General features: G+C 33.1%; 3 pseudogenes; 1 reads left to right on the top strand and 2 right to left on the bottom strand.

Annotated features, from left to right (window-relative positions):
* Window positions 1–4,297: 4,297 nt before the first annotated feature.
* On the bottom strand, window positions 4,298–4,416 carry LOC144961828 (5S ribosomal RNA; annotated as a pseudogene).
* Window positions 4,417–5,075: 659 nt separating this feature from the next.
* Window positions 5,076–5,194, top strand: LOC144961829 (5S ribosomal RNA; annotated as a pseudogene).
* A 1,554-nt stretch (window positions 5,195–6,748) lies between these two features.
* LOC144961830 (5S ribosomal RNA) lies at window positions 6,749–6,863 on the bottom strand (annotated as a pseudogene; the record flags this gene model as incomplete).

Below are 6,863 nucleotides of genomic sequence, written 5' to 3'. Positions count from 1 at the left end.
GTCTAATGGAAGCAATCTTTTTTAGTTGGAGAAAGAGAGATATAAAGATAAAGAGTAGTAGTAGTAGTAGTAGTAGTAGTAGTAGTAGTAGTAGTAGTAGTAGTAGTAGTAGAAGTAGTAGTAGTAGTAGTAGTAGTAGTAGTAGTAGTAGTAGTAGTAGTAGTAATAGTAGTAGTAGTAGTAGTAGTACTATTATTATTATTATCATTATTATTATTATTATTATTATTATTATTATTATTTATTATTAGTGGAATCACGGGCGAACGTAAGGGGCGGGGTTTTGAATATCTTTCAATAAGTTCCGAAAAGGTAGGAGGGGCAGTACCTTCAAGACAACGATACACTAAAACACAAGCTTTGAATTTAATCCTTCTCTCAACAGGTAGCCAATGCAGGTCATGGAGCAGAGGTCGCACCTACGCTTCATGAATACTAGTCTGGCAGCGCTGTTTTGGACAATCTGAAGCGTCGATTACAGATTATATTTGCGAGGGAACGGTGCGTAATCCAAAGAGCTATGAATAATCTATTAGATATAGAGGGAAAGTAGAGGTGTAGGTCATCTAGTAGAACGTACGTAGTAGTTGAGTAGTATAGTATAGTAGTAGTAAGTGAGGTAGAATACGACTAGCTTCAGTGAAGTCATACCTTTGCTATTACGTCCAGATTTTAGCGAACGTTAAAAGACAAATCTTTTTACGAGTGGTAAAGGTTCAGTAGATATGAGAATCTTTTATTTGAGAAGGAATATAAGATAAGAGAGTAGTAGTAGTAGTAGTAGTAGTAGTAGTAAGTAGTAGTAGTAGTAGTAGTAGTAGTAGTAGTAGTAGTAGTATAGTATTAGTAGTAGTAGTAGTTATTAGTATATTATTATTATTATTATTATTATTATTATTATTATTATTATTATTATTATTATTATTATTATTATTATTATTATTATTATTATATTATTATTATATTATTATTATTATATTATTATATAATATAATATAATATAATGAACTTATATAGCGCCTAGTTCCAATTTGGAATTGCTCACTGGCGCTTTACATCAACACATCATGTATGATATACAAATATAGAACTGGCATGTTAAAACCACACAAATTCGATGATAACATAATATATTATAATAAAATACATACTAAGAGTCCAAATTATATGCCCTACAGAAAAGCTCAGTTTTTAACCGTTTTCTAAAGATAAGTGGATTTTCACTATTTTTAGTTTCAATATTGATGGAGTTCCACAGTCGGGGGGCATGGTGGTCAAAGGATTTCTCATGAAAAACTAACGATTTTGGGGGTTCCCTTAGGATATTTAAATTAGCAGATCTTAAATTTCGACTGGGTTCATAAAGGTGGATAAGTTCCTGAAGGTAAACAGTAGCGGAATTGTTTAAGCAATTGAAAACATGGGTGAGTATTTTAAATTCAATCCTAAACTTTACAGGTAGCCAGTGTAGGTCCTCCAAAATCGGTGTTATATGCTCGCGCTTTTTAGATAACGTTACCAATCGAGCTGCTTTGTTCTGTATCTTTTGGAGTCGATTAATGACATTATTATCACAACCATAGAGCAAGCTATTGCAATAATCAAGGCGGGTAAGAATCAAAGAGACCACAAGAAGTTTAGTAGTATCAATATCAAGAAGCCTTCTAATAGCACCAATAGATCTAAGGTAAAGATTGCAGGATCTAGTTACATTAGTGACATGGGCAGACATGTTTAATTTGGTATCGAATAAAACTCCTAAGTTTCTCACAGGTTCTTTAGTGATGGGAATTACACAATCAGAAAGATTCAGGTTAAACGTGGAAAGGTCCACGAGGCCCCGTCTTGTAATTTGCAACACCTCTGTTTTATTTTCATTTAACCTGAGTTTGTTGCAACACATCCAGTCACTAATCTCAGAGATACAATTTTCTATATCCGTTATAACATTGAGATGATTGTCGATATTAATGGGAAACAGTAATTGGGTGTCGTCTGCGTAAAAATGGTACTTAATAAAATATTTTGAGATGATGTCACCTAATGGTCTGATATAGAGGGTGAATAAAGAGGGTCCCAGAACTGAACCCTGTGGTACACCAAAAGATAGGGGTACAAGGAGAAGAGAAGTCATGTCGATTTACAGACACTGATTGAATTCTGTCAGAGAGGTAAGAAGAAAACCAGTCAAGGACAGTACCCCCAAATCCGTATAGTGTCTTAAGTCTGTCAATTAAAAGAGTATGGTCTATTGTGTCAAAAGCAGCACTAAGGTCGAGTAGTATGATAATAACATCATCATTTTTCCGACATAAATGATTTATGATATCATTATGGATTTTAATAAGAGCAGTTTCAGTGCTGTGAAAGGGGCGATAAGCAGACTGAAATTTAGAGAACAAATTGTGTTCATTCAAAAACGTGTTAAGCCTAAAAGCAACAATTTTCTCAATTGGTTTAGACATGAGGGTGAGATTCGAGACTGGTCGATAATTATTTGGGTCTTCTTTGTCAAGGCTAGATTTCTTTAATATGGGAGTGACAATAGCATGTTTAAGATTATTAGATACCTCACCAATAAACAAACTAGCATTTACAATATGAGTAAGAACGGGAACCAAAATATTAGCACAAGAAAGAACAAGCCATGAAGGAATGGGATCTATTGGGCTGGTTGTTTTGGAGCATTGTCTCAGCGCAGACAGTACTTCTGTTTCAGTGGCGGGTTCAAATTCGTCGAATGCTGCTCCGGCTGGAAGTGCATTAGTTTCATTTATTTGTGCTTTCATTGTCTCTTCTTTGTCCAAATTATTCCGAATACCTGATATTTTATCTCTAAAATGTAGAGAGAAAGTATTTGCGGTAGCAATAGGGTCCTCGAAATTATTTGAAGGATGATCCTTCATCAGTTTGTTCAGGGTGGCGAACAGTTCACGTGAGTTTCGTTTGGCACTTGTTATTTTATTTTGAATGTATGTTTTTTTACATGATAGAATTAATTTGTTCCGTTTGTGTTTTAGTCTTAAATAAATTTGATTATGAATTTCTAATTTGGATCGACAACAAATCCGTTCGGCAGATCTGAGTTGATGTTTTAGTGTTTGTAACTCGTTGCAATACCACTCGGTGTTTGGTCGAAGAATAATTTCTTTCGTGACCGATGGACACAGCTCATCGAACACAGTTTTCAATGAATTATTATATGTGTTTACCATATCGTGAACATTATCACAACTCTTAACAGAGGCGAGTAAATCCAAAGACCTGATGGATTCTTGAAATGTTTCTTTATTTAGTGATTTTGTTTTCCGGTATGTGATCGTTTTCTTGACGGTTGTTTTGCATTCGATTTTTAGATTTAAAGCAATCAGGTTATGATCTGAAATTGTGCGATCCAAAACGTCAACGTTATCAATTATTTTGTTATCTTTCCTGGAAATTATTAAGTCTAAGATGTGCCCCGCCTTGTGAGTTCCGTCCTTTACATATTGTCTTAAATTGTGACTATCTAAAATATCCTTTAACTTCAAACATTTTGTATCCGTTAGATCGTCCATATGAACATTAAAATCGCCCAATATATGAATTTCACCACTGGTTGTGCTAGTTTCTAACGCGAGCGTGTCGATTTCATCATAAAAATTGATTATGTGTGAGTTTATTCCTTGTAGATGGAGGAGGTCTATAAATTACAACAACATGGTACTTCTCATTCCTTTCTGATGTTAATGTCATATCTAGAGATTCGAAAGTTTTGTAATTCGATTGCGTCTTGTTTTTCTGTAGCTTAACGGATTCTTTATGAATAACAAAAATCCCTCCTCCTCGACCGGTTTTTCGATGCTGTGCTATGAAACTATATCCTCGTGGAATCAGTTTACTGTCATTGTTTTTAAGCCAACTTTCCGTGATAATAAAAATATCCAAATCCTTCTCAATTATAATATTTTCAATTTATTATTATTATTATTATTTATTATTATTATATTATTATTATTATTATTAATTATTATTATTATTTTTATTATTATTATTATTATTATATTATTATTATTGTCAGTATTATTATTATTAGTATTATTATTATTGTCATCATCATTATTATTATTATTATTACTACTACTACTACTACTACTACTACTACTACTACTACTACTACTACTACTACTACTACTACTACTACTACTACTACTACTACTACTACTAAAAAAAAACAAAAGGTAAACAACAATTAAAAAAAAATAAAAGAGAAAAAAAAATGTAATAAAATTGTAAAAAAGATAAATAAAAAAAAAGATGTCTACAACACGTGGGGTTCCCAAGCGGTCACCCAAATAAGTACTAACCACGCCTGGCGTTGCTTGACTTCGGTGATTGGACGAGAACCGGTATTTTCAACGTAGTATGGTCGTAGGCAACAAATGACGACAATAGAATTTAATATAATATTAAAACACTACTGCTAATTTATAAACTCCAACCACCATTGATTACACACGGTACACCTTATATTGCATTTTATTTTATTTGTTTTCCACTTTCATTTATTTATATATTTTTTTCTTTTATTTGTTGTTGTTTTTTTAAAGTTGTTATTTAACCTTTGTTTTTTTGTTTTTCAGTTTCATACTTTGTGAACTTAGAATTTATCACAAGACTGACAACATTCAAAATGGCGATTGGCTATCTTGAAAGCGGCATGAGACACTTCACCGGAAGCGAGGACGCGAGTCGGATGCTCAAAACAGGGTAACGTTCTCCCTGTAAGGGCATATGCCACACATGACCCCTCTGTGGTGGGGGTTGCCCCCATAGATATAACAGGGTAGGGCTCTCTTTCCCTCGTGAAAATAAAAACGAAAGAGTGATAATAGAGAGGCTTGGGATTGGAACAAACACACAATGGACGTTTCGGGTACAAACCCTTCGTCAGCATAATAAATAAATGAACGTGGAAAACAAATAATAGAACATGCAATATATAACGTGTTCCGTGTGTAATCAATGGTGGTTGGAGTATATAAATTAGCAATAGTGTTTTAATATTATATTAAACTCTATTGTCGTCATTTGTTTTCTAAAACCATACTACGTTGAAAATACCGGTTCTCGTCCGATCACCGAAGTCAAGCAACGTCATGCGTGGTTAGTACTTAGATGGGTGACGGTTTGGGAACCCCACGTGTTGTAGAAATCTTTTTTCTTTTTTATTTATCTATTTTACATTTTTATTACATTTTTCTTTCTTTCTCTTTTTTTCTCTTTTATTTGTTTTTGTTTGTGTTTTTATTGTTATTTAACTTTTGTTTTTTTTAGTAGTAGTAGTAGTATTAGTAGTATTAGTATTAGCAGTAGTAGTAGTAGTAGTAGTAGTAGTAGTAGTAGTAGTAGTAGTAGTAGTAGTAGTAGTAGTAGTAGTAGTAGTAGTAGTAGTAATATATAAAAATAATAATAATGCTGAAAACTAATATAGCGCTATAACTCTGAGATACCAGACTCTAAGCGCTTCAATTACAAATTTACTTTGGCTGTAACAGAATCATTCACACACACAAGCACACACACACATACACACACACACACACAAACAACACACAACACAAACTAAACCTATCTTGCTTCTCATACCATCTACTAAAATCGAAACAGATATGTTTTAAGCGAACGTTTAAAAATAGACAAAGATTCTTTTTCACGAATGCTCTGCGGTAAGGCGTTCCAAACAGAGGGTCCGAAATGAGAAAAGGATCTCATTCCAGCATTTTTCCGAATTCGAGGGACAACTAGTTTTGTGGAATCACTGGGCGAACGTAAGGGGCGGTGTTTTGAATATCTTTCAATAATTTCCGAAAAGTAGGAAGGGGCAGTACCTTCAAGACAACGATACACGAAAACACAAGCTTTGAATTTAATCCTTCTCTCAACAGGTAGCCAATGCAGGTCATGAAGCAGAGGTCGCACCTACGCTTCATGAATACTAGTCTGGCAGCGCTGTTTTGGACAATCTGAAGACGTCTCAGATTATATTGCAAAACGCCAAACAACAGTGCATTACAATAATCCAATTTCGATAGTACGAGGGACACAACCAGGTGCTTGGTCACATCCTCAGATATGAACCGTCAAATGGAAGCAATCTTTGTTAGTTGGAGAAAGAGAGATATAAAGATAAAGAGAGTATTAGTAGTAGTAGTAGTAGTAGTAGTAGTAGTAGTAGTAGTAGTAGTAGTAGTAGTAGTAGTAGTAGTAGGTAGTAACAATTAATTATTATAACTATCACTCATATATACTAATATACTCTATCTAATAACTATACTACTATTATATAATATATATTATATATATATATATATATATATTATACTATATTACTATATACTATAATATATACTATATATATACTACTATATATATATATACTATACTACTACTAATTAAACTACTATCTATACTATTACTACTATACTATACTACTATATATACTACTAACTACTAATACTACTACTACTACTACAATACTACATAACTATACTACTATATATACTACTAAAATTACTACTAAAACTACTACACTAAATACTACAAAACTACTATACTACTACATACTACTACTAAACTACACTTACTACGTACTACTACTAACTACCCTACTACTTACTACTATACAACTATAACTAAGTTAAAAACAAATTAACAACAATTTAAAAAAAAATAAAAGAGAAAAAAAAATGTAATAAAATTGTAAAAAAGATAAAAACACGGGGGCTTCCCAAGCGGTCACCCATGTAACTACTAACTACGCCTGACGTTGCTTGACTTCGGTGATCGGACGAGAACCGGTATTTTCAACGTAGTATGGTCGT

The sequence above is a fragment of the Berghia stephanieae genome, unplaced genomic scaffold (assembly GCF_034508935.2).
Source record: "Berghia stephanieae isolate SIO BIC M18660-M18661 unplaced genomic scaffold, UCSD_Bste_1.3 scaffold4290, whole genome shotgun sequence".
Classification (NCBI taxonomy): domain Eukaryota; kingdom Metazoa; phylum Mollusca; class Gastropoda; order Nudibranchia; family Aeolidiidae; genus Berghia; species Berghia stephanieae.
The sequence above is the reverse complement of the archived record's forward strand: the minus strand, read 5'-3'. Positions and strand labels throughout refer to the sequence as shown.